The following is a 23,493-nucleotide window of genomic DNA, read 5'->3' as shown; positions in this document are numbered from 1 at the left end:
ATCTATCTACTACAAATAACATGTAAATCATTAATTTGTGCCAGAAACTGCTCTAAGCAATAATATTAAGAGACCAACCCCGTGGATCAGTGAAAAGACTATTTGCATTTTTTTTTCCTCTAGAGGCCACTGTGAGGACCAAGTAAGATAACATTTAAAGCACTTTCTGAACTTCAGAATGCTACATATAAAAGTCATTATTGTTATCATTAGTAAACCTTAAGAAGTCACTAGACCACAATTTGAGAGCTATAATAATAGTATTGATATTTACAGTTATTTGTAAATTGCTTTATATGTCATCTCACTAAGGATTCCCCACAACCTTTCAAAGTAGGTGCTACAAAGATTATAATCTCTATTTTTACAGATAAGAAACCAAAAAGTTTAGGTTAAGTAACTTGCCCAGTGTCACACCTCAAGTAAGCCATGGCCCTGAGTAATAGCGTTCTAACTAGACTCACTGATGAAGTAAAAATACTTGTTCCTGATTGTGCACATTAAGTGTTGGGTGACTCTTCATTGTCTATGCTCCACATGCTCCAATACACTAAAAATATAATCTTAATTCAGTGATGATTGAAAATAGAGGTCCTCTCTCCTTTTCCACCTTTAGATAAGAGAGTATGATTTGGTCCTCAGTGAAAAAGCTCTCTCTTGATCCCAGCTGCCACAAGCCCCCCTGCTAGCAAAGGCAGTGGCTACAGATGGTCTACGCTAGCACAGTTTGGCTTGAGTGTGGACAGGCCCTGAGGCATTTATGTTGCATAGATCGGAGGAGGGTTAAGTCCGCCCATTCTGCTCTCCCACTGTGTGTGCCTACATCTTGAAAATGGCCTTGCTCTGAGTCTCTTTGGATGGCAAACCAAAGTGCAAATCTGTGTTCTGACTTGTTCGAGAGGCTGTCAGCATGTTTTCCTCTTGTCAGCAGCAATTGACTGGTCAGGCTCACCCTGTACAGCAATTGTAACAGCTCATTGACAGACCAGTGACCCAGCTGGACCTGATAATGGAAAACTATTGATTTTTGTGGGCTCGACAAATCTGAAACGAAGGACCAATGTAATGTCATCAATTGTCTTGGACTCTGATAACCCAGGGGAAAAAAGTTTCAGAGTTCTTCTTCTACATTTCCTGACAATGTTAGCCTAAAAATAATCACAGACACAATCACTTTGTAAGCTTTTCTTCTTAAATCCACAAAACTAGTCAACTATTTCTTAAAGGCCTCATTGTTCATAGAACTCGGGTTTACGAGGTAAAGAGGAGAGAGGGAAGGGGAGGGAGAAAGGAGTGAAAGCTGAAATGAGTCTGCCAACCTGTAAAGGTTCTTCAAGAACAAGCAACTAATCGAAAGCATGCTTTGGAGAGGATAATGTTAAAAAATGGTGTCTATCATAAAAACACTTAGAAAGAAAAAAATTTAAATCTAATGATTTATGATAGAAATCTGATACATTAAAAAACCCCAAGAGTCAGCTGACAGTTTGCCTGAATTGACCTGATTCAAAGATAAATGACTTGGGTTTTAAGAATTCTGTAATATGTTATCTTTCATAACCATAAGCAGAGTTGAAAAAAGAACCCCTTCCAAAAATTTCTTTTTCTATTTCAGTTCACTATTTCAAAACCTTAAGAATGGTTCAGTCAGCTTGGACACCAGAAATGTTGCACATAGCTACCTCTAGACTCAACCTTGGGCTTCTGATGGCATGAGATATTTATTCCCTAATGGTCCTGGTTGCTGACCTGATATATTTAGCTCATAGCTGCCCCGAGCTACAGTACAAGAAGCCTTACAGTGGCGCTTGGCCTCTGGACAGAATGGACTACAGCAGCAAGATAAAAGTAGAAATAATATGAGGGGCTTCTAGATTTATTCTGTCAAAAGGGTCTGAAGACATTAGTCTTAGAGATGAGTTAGAAAGAAGTCCTGATGACACTAAAGCACTGAAAATGAGCCTGAGCTATGGCAGGGCTCCTGTTCACAGGTGTGTGCAATCTTCACACTCTGCTGTAATCTTCCTCTTATGACCTTCGATTAGCAACATCCCCACTACACACCTCTCTGATATTCTAGCACTACTGAAATTAACTTCACTGTTTAGCTGTTTAGTAGCAAAAATCCAAAGGTCTGGGATCTAAAAATATAAATATACACATATGCTGGGTTTAAAAACAAAGCCCATCTGGCATTAGCACTTTGGGAAATATTTAAATAGTTCAGAGATCATACTACATGTATGATTCCATGATGTGCTATCTCAACGATTGTACTTGTCTGAATATAGGAAAAAAATAAAATCTCTTGCAGTCAAATAAACATTTAACAAATGCACGACTGTACACAGAGCCCTCAAGAGCTTTGACTTGCTCCATTATTGATGATGTAAGTTATTAACAAAGGTTTGTTGAGTTGAACAGGATCCCCAAGAAAGCCTTTGTCTGAAGACTTACACTTACGGGGAACACAGCAATTACTAAATGTAATCCACTCTACTCTGGATTGCTTGTTATCATTAGACAGACTTTCCCCCTTCCACCCCCAAATAGTAAACCTAATCGAGCTTTCAGCAACTTCCATTCATTGGTATCAAAGCCATTTGATTCAATACACTATAGGCATTTTGCCTTAGTAGGGAGGATCCATGAACAAAATCAGCTTTTCTTGGCTACAATGATTGATTTGGGTTTTGGACACAAATGCTAGGGAACCAACAAACACCTTACTTAATTCCATCTGGACTGCCAGTGGCTCTGCTCTGAGACCAAAAAGCACAGCTCAAAAGATACTTTCTACTACTTCAGTTATCTGAAAAATGTATAGCATGAAAATTCTCTGAATTTGCTTTCCTTTTCTAGGATGACTACCTGTTTACTTCTCACTTTTATAGCAGCAGTTACCAGACTGAGGTCAGAACACCTGATTTTGAATCCTGGCTCTAAGACTTGGAAAGCAGTCTTAGGAAGCACAGAAGCAGGAAAGATGAGGATCTCAAAGCCTTAGTTAACTTTTTTTATCTGAGTCTCAGCCATTTAAGAGAGAATAAGATCTGAAATCATTTAAGTAGAACCTAGCTTACCTACTCAGCAATATTCCCTACCACAAGAAAAGAGAGATACATAATTCTACTTGAATTGTTGATTTTTAGAATGTTCCAAAATATTCCATTTTTCAGTCCTTACTTTCACTGTTAAAATCTCACCTATTTCTATTTTGTGGGGCACCACAATCTAGCCTGTCATTTGTATTTCCATAGTGCACAGACAGCAAAAGAATATGGTTTGAATTCCTAACTGCTAGCCTTCCTTTTTAAATAATTCTTTCCAATGGATAAAAAGGTGTGGAGCTATAGGTGTGGAACATGGCATATGCTATCAAATAAGTTCTCATGGTTGACATTTTTCAACTGTTTTTCACTGTAGGAGCAGTTCAAAACTATGCATATTATATAAACGGTGAGACATATTAGGAAAGGGCCCTCATGGCAAAGCAAAAAGTATCAAACTTTTTCCCCCTGAATCAACAGTCAAAGGCATCTTTCTTTTCCTATGAAGCCATTCTTACAATTCAAAATTTCTGGGTCTGAGCTTAGATTTGCCATTGCCTTGTTATTTGATGTTGGACAAATTACTTCCCCTCTCAGGACCTGCCCTCAGTTTCCTCAATTATGCATTCCAATAAAATATAAGATAGAGTAAAATATAGGAGGGCAAAGGCTCTAGTTTTAATTATTCTGTCCCTAAAGTGCACCAAAGAGATAGTTAATACTTATTTGTTAAATTGAAATATATTAATTATAGAATATAGAATTTGAACCAACTTAACCAAAAACTCTTCCCTTGACAGCTAGCTTTTTCCTTTAACATGAGTATGTACCTTAGTACCATGTGCAGTACTTGCACAAACCCAGAAAAGAATGCTCTCAAGAAACTTATATTCTATTGGAACCAGAGGATAGTCTATAGGCTCCATCTACTGTTCTCTCTGTTCAAATCAGTGACAGAACAGCTAAAATTTTTCTTGATTTGGCCTCAATAGTAATTTCATTCTTCAAAAAGTAGAGGGACCTAAAAAGGAGGAATTTTATACTGCATTTGATTCTCATCAATTAGGAAAAAGTAGTTGCTTGGATGGAAATAATGGAATGGTTATTTCTCCCCAAGGTTTCCATCTTGGAATTTGTGAAAAAGATGAAGCATAGAAACAAGAATCTAATGTGTGACTTAGATTTGGGGAGAACAAATTTTAAAACGTTAACAGAAAAGGTAGGTTAAGAAATCCATTAACTAAAAGGCTACAATGTCAGAGGGGGATAGGAATCTCTAAAAAATGAAATTATAAAAACACTAAGGGAAATAATTCCAATGAGAAAAAGCTGAATAAAAGTTATCTAAATGGTAATGTAAACACTCAGGCAATTTCAAAGTGTTGCACTTTGGCCCTACCAACATAGAAGTTGCTAAAAAGAGCCTCTCAGGTACTAACTCCCTTCCCTTAATGTTAAGATTTTTAAAAAGGAAAAAAAAAATAGTGCTATTTAAATGATAATGGGGAATGAAAAGAGTATCTCAGAAATGAAGGCAAACGTCCCAACTTTAAAAATGAGAAGAAAATGGAATCTGCCAACTATAGGTTATGACTTTAATCTCAATTTACCTATTATTCAAAAGTACTGGGTGGACATATGAGTCATTTTATTAAACCTTTTCCTCCCTACTTTTCAGGGAACAGAGATATTTCCAATTTACTCTTTCCTTGGGGTATGCCTTTCTCACTAGCCACTCCCTCCTCACTTCTATCTCTTCTTTCAAGAGTTGATGGCAACCTAAAAAGTGACACAGCAAGCCACCTAGTGATTAGTGACTCGTTTTCATGCTAGGGGAACCTCTGATGAATGTGTTCACTCTACTCTATGAAAGCATTAAAATTACTCAACCAATTTTCTCTCTTTGAATGAGGCTTCTGAGTTTTCCCAATTACTGTATCTTAAAGGATATAGAGTTTAACAATTAGTTACAGCTTTAATTTTTAAAAAGTCAAGGCAAATCATAGATTCTATAACTTCTATATATGGGAGGGGAGACATGAAGACTGTTCTTTTTTCCAGGAACTTTAGAAAGTAGAGGTAGGAAATCTTTGTGCTAATGCACAACTGCTAAAGTTAACATGTCCTTTTCCACAACCTTTTACCATCCAGTTTTGTTTTAATTTTTTTTGATTCCGCAGTATTCTGCTGCAATCACCCTTACCAGTTCCCACATTCCATTGTTTTCCATTTCAAAATTGAGGGAATAAGTAGCATGCCATTTATTCTCCTCATACAATCACCTGTGACCTTTCTGACCAGTTTCAATCTCTCCAGCTCTTCTGTTCCCAGGAACATCCGTCCTTTTCCTGGGCACTAGAGTCCCTCTCTCCTTAAAACAAAGACAAAACACAACTAACTTAGGAGATCTAGAAGCAGTTGCATAATAAAGAGCCAAATGCTTTGTTCACTCTCAAATTGCCTGTTCCTGCCAGTCACTAGAACTGGGTAACATTCTACAACAGGCTATTAAAGGGCTGGTTAGTGAATATCTAGAAAAAGTAATGATCACAAATTTAGTGCTCTGCACTTTCCTGGATTATACAAGATTTTATTATTATTATTATTATTATTATTATTATTATTACTTGTACATAAGTTTCAGGGTTATGTTCTCTCCTAAAGTAGTGTATGGCTTAGTCTTATAAATGGATTGTGAAGACAAAAGAAATTAGGTGTGACATAGATTTGAAAAATGAATAGCAAGCAGTAAAATTCTAGGAACAGGAAGCGCAAAGTTAAAATATTAACAAAGAAAAGTATGGTTACATTACACAAAGACCTATTTGTAACTGCAACATTTAGAATGTTTTCTTAGAAAAAATTTCAAATTGATTAGATTCTTTTGATCCTAGGAACAGAATTCTTTCATATGAGAAAATGTTTCTATGTTTCTTCATATTACCAAGGGTTTGAGGCACAATTAAGGAGATCTAGGGTTCTCTTAAGTGTGATACCCTGATTTTCAGAAAAGCAAAGCAAATAGTTTGCAAACTGGAGACCGATAAGTTTGGCCTTCTAGAACAGATTATTAAAGAGATATAACCAACATGCAGAAAAGGAAGTGGTGATCACAAAGAGCTAATGAATGGCTTCACTGAGAACTAGTCAAGTTGATTAATCTTGATTTTTTGCTTTTTGTTTTGTTTTGTTTGGGAGGCTTTTTGTTTTTCTTTTTAAACAGATTATTTAGACCATGAAGTCTGGTGGATGATATAGAAACATATTTCAGCAAAGCATTTAACAAAAGCCTGTTTTTTGTTTTTTAGGAAAAGATTAAGATAATGGACTGGAGAATACTGTGTTAAGATGAGTTTCAAATTGATGGAATGGCAGGGCTCATAAAATAGCTGGTAATAAGCCAAGTGGGAAGAAAATGTCATTGCTAAAAGCAAAAAGTCTTGACTTATCTTACTGATAATTTGATTTGTGAGAAAGGTAGAAGAGAAATGAGGGTCTGTTGCTATGAGTCTGATTCTTATCAGTAAGGAATAAGATTAGAAGACCTGAAACAGGCAACTCTTGAGTATGAATAACAAATTTTGGCAATGTCTGTTGAGAATAGTCATTATGAATCAAGAAATGTCAATACTATAAAGGATAAGAAATCAGCTTTTAAGACATATTTTGGGGGGAAGAGTAGGAACTATGAAAATAGATCTGCTTGGGGTAGATGGATAGATGATAATGATAAAGACAAATTGAACTCAATTCAGATTTTATTTTACTTGTTAAAGAGATACCCTTTGAAATGCAGATAAAAAATTATAACTAAAAATCGAAATGAGTGAAATGATAAGAGGCAGATCTACTAAATAGTTAGCCTGAATGAACTAAAGACTAAAAACACTTACTAAAGTGGTTGCAACTCACTATCTTTTTGTTTATTCAGAGATCAGGGTAAATGGAGAAGTCTTGGAAGATTACAGGTAAGCAAACATTCCTATATACAAAAATAATGATGTGGATAATTCAAATTATAGGTCACCAAAATTTACCATTTCTTTGTGGTAAAACTCTAGAAATGTTTATTAAAGGAATGGTCTGTGAGATCTTAAAAACTAGAAGAGATTATTATTACAACCTGATATATTCCTCACCAAGAACAAATTATGGCATAATAACATTTCCTTTCTAGACAGGGCTACCAAACTAATGAACATGACAAAAATCTCTCATGCTATTTTTTTGTAAAAATACATTTTATTGATGCTTTTTGTCTTTACATCAGTTTCCCACATAGCCCTCTAGATTGAACCGTGCTTTGTGACCAGTAAATACAATTTTAAAAGTACATTTGACACAGAGATTGTGTCTGAAGATACATTTCATATTCTGTCCTGACAGACTTTCACATTTTTGATCCATAAAGGAGGTGTGTTTCATTATCTCTTGTCCAGAATCTTCCCTGGTTTTTCCATTGTTCAAGAGCTCAATTTCCTTTTAGAGATCTGTTCATGTGCATGTTTCCCCTTTTCAAAGTCACTAAATTTTTGTAGTCACTGTTTATATTTTTCTTAGTTCTCCTTTATACTTCATACAAGTTCAGATAAATCTTCTCATTTCTTTGAATTCTTTCTATTCATCATTTCATATTGCACAATTTTCAATTATATTGATATCTCAAAAATGTTTCATCTTTTTTCAGCCATTCCTGAATCATGGGATTCTTAACTTTGTTTTCACTTGTTAACATCAAGAGTGCTCCTATAAGAATTTCAGTTTATATTGTACTTTGTTCATTCTTAGGCTATTGTGTCTTGAGCTATCTTCCTTGACAAAAGGAAGATTTGGTTTGGATAATAGTAGTTAAGTGGTTTCAGAACTGAAAACATGACTGACTACTGGATCACTGTCAATGTGGAGAAATGTCTAGTGGAATGGCATAGGGCTTTGCCCTTGACTTTGGACATACATATACATCAATGAGTTTGAAGAAGGCAGAAGTGTCATATTTATCAAATTTGAGAATGACATGAAGCTGAGGAAAAGGGTGACAGGACTGGAGTCCACAAAGATCTTGATGAGATGAACACTGGGTTGAAGCTAACAATAAATAAACAAATAAACAAACAAAAAATAAACAATAAAATAAAACATAGCCAGTATTAATGAATGTAATAGCCTGCATTTAAGTTAAGAAGAATCAACTTCAGCAGAAGTACGCAGAAGGAAAAGTAGTTCATGTTAAAACATACATACACACACACACACAAAGCAAAATTAGTATGTTATCTTATGCTGCATGAAAGTAATTCTGCTGCACTCTACCCATACCTGGAAATCACAACCAGTTCTGGGCATCATGTTTAAGAATAAACAATGCCTAATAGGTCTACAATAGGATGACCACGATGAAATAGCTAAAAACCATTCTATGGGGAGATCAGTTGAACGAATTACGGATGATAATCTGGCTGGAAAAAAGGAAGATTTAGAGACAATCTATCTTCTTCAGATAATTGCAGGGTTATCATGAAGATCATGAATCAGATTTGCTCTATGTCACAGAAATTACAGGATATAGATTAATTAGAAGAAAACCTTCCTTGTTAAAGAAATATTTTTAAATGGGGGTTCGATTAGGAAGGGGGATTTGAGTTTGTCAATGAACTAGATGCTTGATGACAACTTGTTGACGTTGGAGATGTAGATGGGATTAATCCTTTGTGTTGTTATTGGTCCAGAACCCTGAAATCTCCTTCCAGCTCTAAGATCTACTAGTCAAAGATTTATTTTCTATATTATAAATTATGAACCACATCTTTGCTCACAGCAACACTGCAATTGAGTTGTTTTTCAGCATATAGTTCAAGAAGATTTTGCCTAAGGGTCTTGTTAGCAAGAAAGCTACCACAATCAGCTTCATGATAGTTTTTGAATATCAGAAACATCCCTGAAAATGTGTGAACAAAGTGTTAACTTTGCCTTCAGATGGATGTAAAACATCAGTTTACAAGTAGTAGACGTAGATCTCTCCCTACAATTTGAAGTCTGATTCTCACCTTTTCTGAGAAGCTACAGTAATTGTTTAGGTTTAAAAGGTTCTACCTAGAGTTGAAAAAAAGACTACTAGATAAATCACTTGTAACCGATTTGACAATATAAAAGACTTTTACATTATCAGATGATTTGGATTATGCAGCCCAAGGGTACACTGTAGATAATTAAGAACTGACTACAATCTTTATCTTTCTGCCTAGCTTGCCACTGTAACCAGCTTGAACTGAAAATGATGCTGACTATGAGGTCAAGTTTTCTCTCTTAAATAATTTCATATTTTGAGATGCTGTTTACTTCTGTCCTGGCTTTTGTTTCTTTCCTTTCGGAAATTAAACTTTATGAATCAAGCATTGAGGCATTTTTTCCTCTAGCTTAGTTTCCCTACTTTATATTTATTTTCCTTTTGCTGTAGCAGTAGTCCACATTCCCTCCTAAACTGCAGAACATTTAAAAACCTAAAAATGTTATATCCACCACTAGAATTTTGGTTTTTTGTTTTTGTTTTTGTTTTTTTGGTGACATTCTGAATAGCACTGATCTTAGATGATTGAATATTTGGGCCAAAATGAAAAGTAGAAAGCATCAAAATGCTTTCATGTTCTATATAATGCCATCTAGTGGCCATATTAAACATATCTAGGATTAAGGGGATGTAATTATATAATAAAACCCATGTTAAGAGCCGTTATTCATTTTAGGAAACTTTACATAAGACGGAGGAGCTAGCCAGAACAGCGGCTGCCAGAAACTGAATTTGTCCTTTCACCTCTAGCTGACTAACCCAACTATGAAAGAAATTTGATGACACATTTAAGTCCACAGAGAATGGATTGTACTGAGTATTCAACAGAAACCTTGCCCTAAAGTTCTACTTCCTATGAAGTTTCATTGATGGGAAGCTCACATTAGGCTTCTTAACAAAATCATTAGATAAATGGGAAATTTTCTTATTACCCATTAGTTCAGAAAGCATAAGTATTTCTTGTGTAGTAGCACAGTTTGGAATAAAGATGAAAAGAATCTAACAGAAGGTCTGATGATCATCTTACTGAGAACACTTTAGTTAAACCATTTATAACTGAAAGCCTACCATTTACCAAGTATTACCAACCAGAAAATTAGGAAGCTGTTGTTGCTGGCAAGGTCCACTGGTTCACTGCTGCGTCTCTCAATAGTGGTCACACAGTGTGTGGTTTCTGTTACTTTACTTTTTCTGCACTAATGTGGTCAATAAAAATTCTACTACTATTCTAAACTCAGGAGAATGTATGGTATCAGGAATACAGGCGTACTAGTCAAGGAAATAAATTTACTTTGCTGACAATGAAAACAAGCTACATATCAGATCACGAAAGCAATGTGGGGATTAAGGTAGGATGACTAGGGTTCCCTTAATGAATCCCAGAGTCTCATGGCACATATATATTCGTGTATTCACTTACCCCTTTGGATTTCACACACTTAATTTCTGAGAACTGGATAGCTGATCCTGATGTTCCTTGGGTTTTCAAATACCATCTGTGGAAAGACAAGAAAAACAAGGAAATGGCCTAAAACCTCATTTTAGAAGACAGCTTCTTCTACCAAGTGCCATACATTAGAGTTCCTGACCACTTTATTAGTGCTTTCAGACCCAATTTCTGGTACCAACCGTGTGATTAAGTGAGAAGTTTCTCTCTCGATTTTTAAGTTTCCTGATGGAAGGAATTGCTCCTGTATACCCTCACAGAAATGACCTAAAAGTAGGCATTTATCAAAGTGTTTTGAATGATCAACTAATAATGATTCCTCCTTGATCCATGCTTTGAAAGTGGGAAGCAGCATCTCTTGTTGGAGTTTGCTCTAAGTTTCAATGGGCTTTTCCAACACTGATGAAGAAATACTGCTGTTAGTTCTAAAGACATCCAAAGAGATGCAGATTAAAAACTGGTCGAATTATGAAGAGAACTTTAGATGTTTAGGGCTTAAAAGTTCTGTCAATGGTAAAGTCTATACTACTTTGTCCTCTTTACAGAATATAAACTTCTTGGGATTGAAGATCATGGTCATCATATGTATATAACTTTTTAAAAAGGTCAGTTCATGCCAATGACAGAAACATTGCGAAACAAGTTCTATAATCAACCCTTACTTAACAGATAAGGAAAACAGGAGGCAGAAAGAAAGATAAGTTAAGTGACTTGTCCTCAGCCACAGAAATAGTAAATACAAGAGGAAAGATTAAGTGGAGAAGCTTTGCACTATGTCGTGTTACTTATGTCACAATACTCATTGGAATAATTTTCAAAAGGGGAGAAAGGAAACAGGCAACTCACAAAATATAAAGGAACAAGATGAATATGGTGAACAGAAGCTCACAAGACAGTAATGATGTTTTAAGCATTAGTAGCAGTGTGCTACAATACATAATTCTTCTGGAAACTTGTTTCTCCATCCACTGACAACTGAAATTATTCTTTTTTTTTTTAAACATCATAGGCCTTTCTGGAGATACCTATATTCTTTCCTCTTCCCTACCCTCCAGAATTGAATACCCCTTTGTAACAAAACTAATATCATGACCTCACTGGAAGTGTACACAACATTTTACCTTAATAATATTTCATTACTTGTCAAAAGAAAGGAGTATATTCAATTACTGATTGAAATCTTAGGAATTTTCTTTCATTAATAATTACTTTCTGCTTTGGTTTATCCATTCTATGTCAGTTATTTCCTTATTTCTCTGAATTCTATATTTCATCCGAATTAACCCTAAGGGCTAATTTTAACTCACAGAAAGTAGTGTTCGCTACACCCAAAGAAGGAACACTGGGAAACGAATGTGAACTATTTGCATTTTTGATTTTCTTCCCGAGTTATTTTTACCTTCTAAATCCAATTCTCCCTGTGCAACAGGAGAACTGTTTGGTTCTGCAAATATGTATTATATCTAGGATATACTGCAATATATTTAACATATATAGGACTGCTTGCCATCTTGGGGGGGGTGGAGGGAGGGAGGGGAAAAAACGAAACATAAGCGAGTGCAACGGATAATGTTGTAAAAAATTACCCTGGCATGGATTCTGTCAATACAAAGTTATTATTAAATAAAATTAAATTAAATAAAAAAAAAGTAGTGTTCCTCTGGATACTGTGAACTATTTAAATATTAGAATAAATTTATCACATCTTCTACCTTCTAATAATTAAAATGTCTGCTCCCTTAGAAAAAACAGCTTTCTCTTTCTCATTACTTAGTGTTCCTCTTTGAGACTTAATTGACCTCTCATTTAATTCTCTATACAATAAGATTCTGATATTTCTATCAATGCAAGGCCAATCAATGCAAAAGGACAAGAACTTAAGACACTGATATAAAGTATTCAGAATCAGAAATTCTTCCTTCCCTCTCCCCATCTCACTCTGGACATGTGTACATGCAACACCTAGAATGAATGAATGAATGCAGATGGCAGAGTGATAACTATTTGATAATGAGAATTATAATTAAAAACAATTATAATTTTTAAATGGGAGATAAATTAGTCCAACTATTACTTGAAACATACTCTTCCTCAACAACATCCCTGAAAGTAGGTTGCTAAGTCCTATTTAAACAACACAATCCCTGGGAGCGCACTACCACTCAAGGGCAGCCATTTCCATTTTGGAAGGCTCTTATCATTAGGCGTTCTTTGTTATATGGCACCAAAAAAATTCTGCCTTCTTTTAATTGTTCCCTATTGGTCCTCTAAGTTCTGCCCCCTAAAGCTAAGCAGAACAAGCCTAATCCTCCACAATAGCACTTCAAATGGTTGAAGTCAATGGTTACACACTGACAATTTCTGAAAGTGCCGACAATGAGCAGTGCAATGGTCCTTTAATTGCCGTACAGTGAAGAAACCTACTATGCAACTATGCTTCTCTTACTGCACTAGCCTTTTAGGTTTTTCCATAACTAAAGATATAAGAAGGGATGGATCTTTTCAGGTCATCTGAATGAAATTTGAGAATTATTCCATTGACTTAGTACATAATCTAACTATCCTTCTATTAAATCAATCAGAATCAACGGTTTGAGCTTCACCAGGGAAGGTCATTAGTTCCTAAGCATAGAGATTTCACTGGCATTTCTCTGATGCCTCAGGGTTTTCAGAGAGACTTCAAATCCTATCTCATCATCTGGAAGTGGAAGCTGTGCTCAGACAGACAGACACATTGATCAAAAAACACAGCACAGATGCCAAATATTTGAGAACTCTCAGGATAAGGATAAGGATAGCAAGAAGATGGCAAAGGGAATCAGATTTGGAACTTGTGTGAACTGGAAAGAACATCCCTGATAGTCCAAAAGCTATTGGCATGATGGAATGATTTCCTAGTCTTATCAGTTAAAATTTGTTATTTGTGGCATTTCTCGTCCGTCACTTAATTTGATATGTATGTTTCACACTTACATGTGTTCCACCAGGGCGGTCTCACTTTCTGAATTCCTGGCAATCCCTGCAGCTATTCCTATGGTGTTTTGGGTTTTTTTGGTTTTGGTTTTTGCACATAATAGGTGTTTCATAAATGTTCTAAAAGATCACACTGCATTTTTTCAAGGAATCACCATAGATCCTTTGAATAAGGGATCTTATTCATAGAATAAGATACTCATCATAAAATTGTTTTCAATTAACGGGTATTATTTTTCATACTTAGCCCAAATCCCTCATGCTACAATTAATGTCCATGTCCCACTGTTTGGCTCTCAAGGGAGAAGGGACAACAGCTGATCACCATCTTCTGTATAATGACTCCTTCATATATTTGTGGATGATATATTCTGGGTAGTATCATATAGCCTAATATTAGACTGACAACAGGCCCAAACCTTTACAAAGTAATACAAATATTACTATATATTATCTCTTTTTTTCTTTTTCTTTTCTTTCCTTTTCTTTCTTTTTTTTTTTTGCTGAGACAACTGGGACTAAGTAACTTGCCCAGGGTCACACAGCTAGAAGTGTTAAGCGTCTAAGGCCGAAATTGAACTTAGGTCTTCTGACTTCAGGGTTGACACTCTGTCCAATGCACCATCTAGCTGCCCCTATATTATCCTTTCTTCTAGATGTTTACAAATGATTTTTTTAGTCTATGATTTTCCTAGCTTTAAGTCTGTAAACTCCAGCCTTCTAAAACATGCAAACAGTTATATTTATTGTTAGTCTTTTAAGTCATTTTATTAACTCGCAAAACTGATAGTTGATTGTTATACAATTGTGTAACAATTTGGGTTAATTCCTTGAACAAAATATTAGACAAGTCATCAAAATCCAGTCTTGAAAACAACTAAGCTTGAATGAAGTAGGCCAGAGCTCTATTTTCACAAATCTGGAACAAGTATACTCTTCACCAGCTATTTATTTATCATCCTTGATATCATCTTAATTTGATATACTAATTCACCCTAAAAATGAAGCTAAAGAAAAAGCTATGTGAAATGCTTATTTCATACCATCCTCAATCTTCATTACTACTTTTACAAAGGTAAGTATATTTCTTTCTTTTGTCCTTTTTTCTGAGCCTTTATCTAGAGCATGCTTTTCAGTTTTCTCATCTTTCACAGATCTCCTGTGAGGATCCTTTCTGATTTTTACCACTAGAAATACTTAATGCTTCTTTATATTCAATTAGTGAACAATATTTTTTTAAGCTTTGCTTTCCAAACCAAATTCTAAGTACTACCATCTATGTCAGAAATAGCATCATTATGATTGAGAACTCCTAGAAATCTGCTGAGAAACTACCTACCTTTTAGGAAACTTGTTATAATCAGGGGTATGCTGGCAAAAATAAAACATGTACATACATATACAGAGGACACACTTTTAAGCTTCACCTCTAGTATTAACACTTTCTCCATTATTTTCTTAAGTCAAGACAACCAAAATAGATATATCAAACCCTGATTTTTAAATTTGTTAACTTCCAAGGTGTAAAAGGTAATAATGAAATTTTAATAATCAGCTTTCCCGAGTTAAGTAGAACCTCTACTACACTCCTTGGGAATAAACAAGTCTGTTGATTTTCAAGTCACACTAAAATTTTAACAAGAGGCTCTTCTGAGATAGCAAAAGCTAGCTTTAGCACACTCTTGGGTACTCACATAAAATGTAATTAAACTGAGTTGCTTAACATAAACTAAGAAACTATATAATGTCAAAGGTCAACTAAAGAGATGTTCTGGCATGCTTTTCTTTTAATTATTAAACTCATATCTAGCAATATATGCCTTTGTGGAAACAGAAAAAGAATTCACAAATAACAACAACAACCAAAAAAAAACAGAAATAGTAGCTCTTAAAGAGCTTTAGGAAGACTGGCAGAGAGTAATACAATTAACTTTCTTTGTTCTTCACCTTTATTATAGAATATGCTTGAAACTTCTGGAAAAAAACAAGGAAGACAGAGGAAGGGCAGAAATTACTCCAAAATATGAGTTCATGCACTACATTTTTCCCATAGATTTCCTAAGATCTAGTGAACAGAAAAATTCTGAGGCTCAGGAATTTGATGAAAAAGTTAGACTGGAGTTTTTAATGATACCAAGAGAGAAACAGAAGGCTAGGTCCTTTCCCCCCCTTTCCTTTAAAAGTAAATTTTAAAGTTGAACTTTCTGCCCTCTCAAATTTAAGCTAAAATTGATATTTAAATTAAATTGTCTGATTGGATTTCTTAAAAAACAGTAACAATGAGCCTTATGGGTAATATGTGTAGTACCTTGATATTACCTTGTTTTTATTAATATCCTCAAGATATTTCATGTAACTAAAATTAGGGTCATATTCAAGCTTTTGTTATGAGAAGATGATGTGCTTATGCTTAAGCAAATTTGGTGCATCCCACTGGGTTACGTGTCATTCAGTAAGCTGGACTTAGAGAGTCAGGGGCCAGATGGCTGATGGAGAAGTCTTTTGCTGGAATCCATCTCTATAGAGCATGATGTCGCACTGTACTTGGTGACCAGGCTGTCACTGAATACAACTCAGTCACGGTATTTAAATCACATTAAGGCTTTCTTTTATTTATTTATAGACCCCCTTGTGATTTTGTCTGGCTACATTCTAATTGCTAGCCTCCATGCAGTGATATGATATGCCACTAGCTATGCCTTTTATCCTTGCCAAAGTATATCCCAATCGTTTTAGGTATAAATAGCTATATGGGGAAAATGCATTTTATTAAGATAAATTACATGGGCACCAGATTTCTTAATTTTCTATTTTCAAATGGATGTGTAATTCTAAATCCCTCATTCTGTATATTTACTAACTTGGTTAGTGGTGGGGCTAAATTCTTTATCTGAGATGAATTATTTTCTACTACTTTTCACTGAATAAATGCCCTTCCACAGTAGTCATCTTTGATATTATAAAATTGCCTAGAATGGAGTGTCATCTTCTAAACTACTTGAAATATTTAGTAGTTATATGTTTCTCCACACTGATTTGGAAATATTTTTTACTTTAAAAGTAAATGATTCCATTTTTAGTTGATGGCTTTCTACCTGTAATGGATAGGACACAAAGAATTTTGAAGAAAAACCATTGAAAAGTAGTCAAAATCATTTCCCAGAAAGAAAACATCTCCCTCAATGGATGAAGGATCTCCTCAAAACGTCCCTCAAAAGAAGAACTGGGACAACTCTTTGCCTTCATATAAGCTTATTTATTCAGCCTAAGTAAAAGTGTTAAGAAAAAAAAAGAAAACAAGAAACTAACAAAACTGATAAATTTCACTAAAATCTGGGTAAGTCCTTTCCAAGTATAGTAGCCTAACATGTTCTGAAGTTCAAGGGGAAAAGAATGATTCATGTTTTTATGAAATCCTTTTAAATTTGCTACATGTAAACATTATTTACAACATAGTTAGCATCTTTACTATTACGATGATAAATCTTAGAGGCTAACATTTCACCAAATCAATAGTTTTCCAATATAACATAATGAAATGAAACACTCATGTGGGGAAAAACCATTTTCAATTATAAATCTTTTTAAAATAATGTACCAGGTGTTAAACATATAATATCATGCTACCAGTAAGACTGTGAATTGTTATTTCTTATTATTTGTGGTGTATGCATAGGTAATTTGGTGCCTTTCCAAAAGAAAAAACCTTAATAATACTACTTTGATTTCACATGGAGATGTTATGGACTAAATGCATTTATTAATCAGTCATGAACTAGTCAAGACTTCCTAAATTTCATTGATCAAATGTTTACTTTCTATTAAGCTAGTTTTTAAATTCCATTCTAGATTTTTTACTATGAGCTATCTTACTAGCTACTTAAATAATAATTACACTGAATGGTTTGCTATCTGGCTCTTCCCTCACTCAAAAAATGGAAAAGAATAGTTAGGACAAAGTAATGAAACGCTATTCTTCAAAAAGGAAAGCTAACTGAGAGGAAGAATATTATTTATGGGTGTGTTGACAGAATACCAAAAGTAAGTGTTTAATGGAACTGAAACACTTAAAAATAGAAATAATGGAATATTGTATGTTACATCATTGGAGATTAATTTACTTAAAATCTACTGAATGGGAATATTTCTTATGTTTTGAAGAAGTTGCTTCTAGTGTTACATAAACACTATATAAATATCATTTTTATTAGTAGTAGTAGAAAACAATATTGTTTAAAACAAAATTTATACATTAAAATACATAGTTTAAAAAAATCTTAAGGACAAAGTTCTACATAACTGTTTACATAAAGCTTATGTTGGAATTATGTTATTAAAATGCCAAAGGAATTAGCAGAAATAAATATGGCTCATTAAATTTGATGACATATAGAGCCCCATACCAACTTTCTACTGCCATAGTATATGAGCTTCTATTAGTCACTTAACTAAAGATATACAAATCTACAATATGTAGAAAGGATAATGGAGGAAAAGTAGCACTGAAAACATACTAATAATGCCTGATAAAGTTAAGTAATTTGATCAAAAGGAAAAGCATATATGGACATGATTCTAAATTTAAATAAATTTCCATTAATCTACAATAGTTTAGAAATGGAATGTTTTAAGTTTATAGAATTATAATGAATTTTAATTTAGCAAAGTATTGCCATTTGTACCCAATATAGATTACAAGTTTTAAAAGGATAAGAGAAAATAATGATATTAAGAAATAAAATTGGATTTAATTTTTCTTAGGAGGAGAGAGATTCAGAATGGACTTTAGGGAAGTAAAGGGCTTCAAGGTCATTATCATGAGTATCAGGTCTCCTTATACCATTCTAAAAGGATAGAAATTAGAAAACATTAAAAGATATGTGAAGTAAGCCTATTAAAATACTCTTAAAATTAATTTTGTGAATAAATATAATTCCTAATATAAATGTATTTACCTGTCACTTGAGACATTTAGGGAAGCACATTAGGTTAGAGCACTGGACCTGGAGTTAAATCCAGCCTCTACTTTATTAGCTATGCGAAAATGAGCAAATCACTTAAATTCTCTCAGATTCCTTATCTGTAGAATGGGGAAAATAATAGCACTTACCTCATAGGCTTATAGGAATCAAGATATCATAAACGTGCATATTTTAAGTCATTCCATAAATGACAGCAATAATTATCATTAGACTCTCAATAAAGGACAGATTGTGGTACCTCTTCTCTCAATATCCTCCAAAGAAAGCTAGAAAACTTCATTATTGTTTGAAATCCAAATAAATGTAGTTTTACTTCAATTAACATTAGAAGAGGGAAAAAGCATAATGTATTAAGAACAAAGGCAAATTCAAACATCAATAAAAATTATGGATTAATTATTCTAGGTTATAATGCTCTCAGCTTAGGACAGGGAGTAGAATCTCCCTCTATCAATCTCAATCTCTTTATTTGAAGAAAGATATTGCAACATTAGTAAGAAGAGCCCAGGTCACAAATGCAACAGCACAGGTAGTGACTTGAAGGTTTTAAGGGGAGAAAAAAAGGTATGAGTTGCAAAAATGGGCTACAATCTAAAAGGAGCAAATTCAAATCAGATGAATAGTTTTTTTTAAACATTTAATAAATGTGTATTGACTGATTAACTAAAATTTTTTAAGCAAAATTGAGAAAGTTTAGTATGTTGTAGAGCAGAAGTTCTTCATCTAGGGTACAGAAACTTTTTTAAGTTTTATAACTATTTCCCTCACTCCCTCACTCCTTCACTCCCTCTTCACATGTGAATTGCCATTGAACTTCATCATTTGGTGCCAAAATCTTTCGTTTTGTGTGCCTTCACCAATCTCATCATTTGGTGTCTACTTCAAAGTCATTATTTGGTATCAAACCCGAACCTCATCATTATGAGACAGGGTCCCGGGGCTTCACTAGACTGCTAAAGAGATCTATTATACAAAAAAAAAGGTTAAGAACCCCTGTTAGAAGGTATTCTTCTTAAGTGCCAAACTTCTTGGATATTCTCCTATGCTCCAGAAATAAAAACTACCAAATCATAAGTGGCTGCCACCACTTATAATGTGTATCTTCCTCTACTAAAATATAAGCTCTGAAGAAAGGGATTGTCAGATGAATAGTTTAAAGGTGAAAATGACTTAAACAGATTTATCAGGTCTCCTTTTGGTTTTAGGAATGAACACGCATTTAGGAAAATCCTTACCACCACCCCACCACCCCTTCCCCATTCTCCACCTTTTCTAATCTCATCTGCTAAAATGAACCATTTCATTATTCTATTTGATTCTTCAATGACAGAAAAAACCTGAAAACAAAATGGCAGGATTATCATTCAACTATTTTTACCAGTCCATTAAATTAATACTGCACAGTTACCCAGGGTAAAAAAACAGCACCACGCAGCTCTATAAACCCATGAACTCTATGACATTTACTCACTCGACTGCCCCCTTCTAATCAAAGGAGACAACAAGAAAGATATTTCAGAAAAATTCTAGGTAAACTCAAAAAATTGGTGTCTCAGGGGAACATTTTTAAAACATTTAAGAGATCATCAACAAAACACACCAGCCAAGTGTTGCATGAACCTTTTTCCAACGACAACTAAACAAGCATTAATTCAGCACCTACTATGTACAGGCTATGCACTGAGTTAGACAAACAAAGGTATCATATTGTCCTTCTAGATTCATAACGACGAATAAATGCTTTAGAGCAAAGTGCCAGAAAAATATCAGAAGTAGGGGTGGCACTCAGCTCTTGTTGCCATATGGAATCCTCAGGTTTAGGAGGAAGTCTCTTCTTGTGGAAGTGTTTAAGTGTTCAACCCCATGGCAGGTTGTCTGTGTCCCCTGATGGCTCATTCAAAGAGCAACATTGGCTTTGGTCTTGGAGAAGGCCATTTGCCTGCTGTCTCACGAGGAGAAAATATGACAGTAGCAGATGTCTAATAGAGGAAAGGGGGATCCTTAAAGGTACATGAGAAACATGAGGCCCCCTAATGAAGAAACTGAAGGCCTCATCTGTATTTAACTTCTGGGTGGGAAATTAGCAGGAATAACTGATGCTTTCATCATGCTAGGTCAGTGTCTACAGATTTCTCAATGAAATTAAAAATTCTACAGAATAACGAAAGTTTTAAGTATACAAAACATAATCAGGCATAATATTCTTTCACCACTAGGGAATCATGTTCCAACTCTGAAATGGTACTGCAACAGATCTTTTCAATTATTAGCTTGGATATCTTGTCTTCAAGGCACAAGGAAAGCATAGTATAATATAAAGTAATTGAATAGTAATAAATATCATCTGGTAAGAACATTTAGCAAATATTTTAAAAAATAATTAGGAAACTAAATGAACAGACATAACAAAGACATAAACATAGACTTAATTTTTAGCAGCAAGCTTATTTTTTCTAAATACTTTAGTTTTCCATTTCTTAATGGAACATGTATTAAAGAATTGCACTTTTCATGAATTATGTCAAGTACTTAAGAAATCACTTAAGTTTTGCCATCTTTTGAGTAATGTACAATATAAACAAACTGACTTGCAAAACTGTCCATAAACAATTGCAGACTGACATGGAGTTTATTTTACAAGAAACTTAGTACTCATAAGCTGTTTTCATCTCATTTTCAAAAGATGGAAACCTCATTTGTGTATTTATAAGTACAAATTTTAATGGATTTATTAATTATCCTCCAAAACAAGAAAAAACAGAGAGCAACAATCCATTCAACAACCAATTCTCTTACCAAGTTGTATGACTTCCATATATTTAGCAGTCCTCCCATAAATAGGTGATATATAATTAGTAATGAGGGAACAGAACCATCTTCCCAATTTTCTACTCATTACACCATTCCCTTAAGGTGCTAAAAGTATTAAACCAGTTTGCAAGAAAATTGGATAAACTAAAAAATTGTATGTGACTAAAGTTATATGACTTATAAATATGAAGGATCCTACTGGTATGTGAGCCCCTTCCATCAAACTGGTGGGATATGTAATTCATGGTCTGAAAGACTCACCCAAGGGCTTTTAAAAGTAGTTGAATTACTTCTCCACAATCAAATCAGCTAATTATCAGGATGAGGATTGGGATCCAGTTTTTGACTCTCAGTTTCTAGCACTCTATTCAAAATGACATACTGTGCCCAAAATATTTAAGAAGTGTGTTGCTAGTACAAAATAAGAAGCATACTAATTGCTATGATCAATCACTTTTCTTCCCTTATTCCTTTCATGTCCCAACACTGCCAAAAAGCCAAATACTTTTCTGCCTTTTAGTGAAAACTGACATTACACCACAATTAATAATGTTCTATTTTATATTCTAGAAAAATACATGTAGTATTTTGGGAGTGGATATTAATGTGCTATAGAGTAGACCAAATAAAATGCTAAACTACACAAAATGTTTGGCCTAATAACCCAAGGAGTTATAAAAAAGTGAATGACGAATGTCTTTTGTGCAATATCTGGTACGTAGGTGGATGCACTGTCCAATAGAATATATTGATAGAAAAGGTTGCTGGACAGTGAAATGGCCCCAAAGTTTAACAAGAGGAAGAAAATAAGACTGCCCAAGTTGTTCCCTAAAACAAACAAAAAAAAGGGTATGTATAAATGGAAAAATTAAAGAATAGGGAACAACAAATGAAGGAATCCGACAATGGTTAAGAATGTGAAAATATAAGACTGCAAATATTCAGTTCAGAATAATTTATCCACTTAAATAGTGTTCAGAACTGATAAATAATATTGTTCAACTTTCATAAGTGAAAAAGCAGAGGTAATGTAATAAATCTGTGATTTCAAAATTTCCATTTGGTAAGTGGGTAGAGCATGGATGACAAAGGCAGAGATTTGAAGCAGCAAGATCAGTTTGCAACCAGGCAGGCAAGAGATAAGCCTCAAATAGGAAGATAGCCATAAAAGAAAGGGAATAAAGTGTGTGTGTGAAAGAGAGAGACAGAGAAGAGAGAGAGACAGAGAGAGAGAGAGAGAGAGAGAGAGAGAGACAGAGACAGAGACAGAGACAGAGACTTCTTGGAGCGGAAGTTTAATTCTAATGCAATATCAAGAAAGGTAAATTCACTATTTGACATAGACATGCTTTGGGAGTTTCTCTTTTTGTAATCAATGCTGAAAAAGTAAAATTTTCTCAATGTTACTGAAAATCACAATGATACATTAAACAATGAGGTGGGTATTTTGGGCCTAAGGTGCAATATGTTAAAGGCAGATGATTACATACTATAGTCCATAGTCTGTGAATGATACCAGGTGCTGGAGGTTTGGGGGGAAGAGGGGAAGCAAAAACAAACCAAAAAAAAAAAAATGGTGGGGGAAGGATGGGGACAAAAGAATTATATTTTTCCAACAAATCTGAACTTCCACATTTCTATTAAGGACACCATCAATCTCAGCAGTCACCTAAATTTTCAACCTCAGGGTCGTACTCAATTTATCCTTCTCTCTTCTGCCTCACAGAAATCAATTACCACCAAGTCTTTGATTTTACCTCCACAGTATCTCTCACATTTATCCCCTTTTCTTTTACTCCTATGGCCATCACCTTTTTCTGAAATCACAGATTTAACCACATTATTCCGTTAAGGAAATAAGACTATTCTGTCTTAAGACAGAAGGGGGAAAAAAACAAACTCCTCTGTAAGACCTTTCAAAATTTGATAGTACTTTTACCCATATTGCTTCTACCCTACATGTGGCTTTCTTGCATATGTCACATCCCATCTCTATTTTTCACACTACTATATGAAAAGCTTGTCTCTCATTCCTAAAATGTGCTCCCTCTTAACTTGCACCATGGAGGGAATCCCTAACTCAGCTTAAATCCACTTGCTTCGTATATGTGACCTAACCAGATTTCCTGAGCTGCTAATAATCTTCCTACCAAGCATCACTTTGTA

General features: G+C 34.5%; 1 long non-coding RNA gene across 1 annotated transcript; it reads right to left on the bottom strand.

The window, feature by feature from the left end:
* Positions 1 to 7,272: 7,272 nt before the first annotated feature.
* Positions 7,273 to 16,766, bottom strand: LOC127563495 (uncharacterized). Its single transcript, XR_007953975.1, has 2 exons — positions 10,535 to 16,766; positions 7,273 to 8,135 (listed from the first exon to the last, which is right to left on the bottom strand). It is a non-coding gene; the product is annotated as an uncharacterized LOC127563495 (long non-coding RNA).
* Positions 16,767 to 23,493: the final 6,727 nt, after the last annotated feature.

The sequence above is a fragment of the Antechinus flavipes genome, chromosome 4 (genome assembly GCF_016432865.1).
Source record: "Antechinus flavipes isolate AdamAnt ecotype Samford, QLD, Australia chromosome 4, AdamAnt_v2, whole genome shotgun sequence".
NCBI lineage: Eukaryota > Metazoa > Chordata > Mammalia > Dasyuromorphia > Dasyuridae > Antechinus > Antechinus flavipes.
The sequence above is the reverse complement of the archived record's forward strand: the minus strand, read 5'-3'. Positions and strand labels throughout refer to the sequence as shown.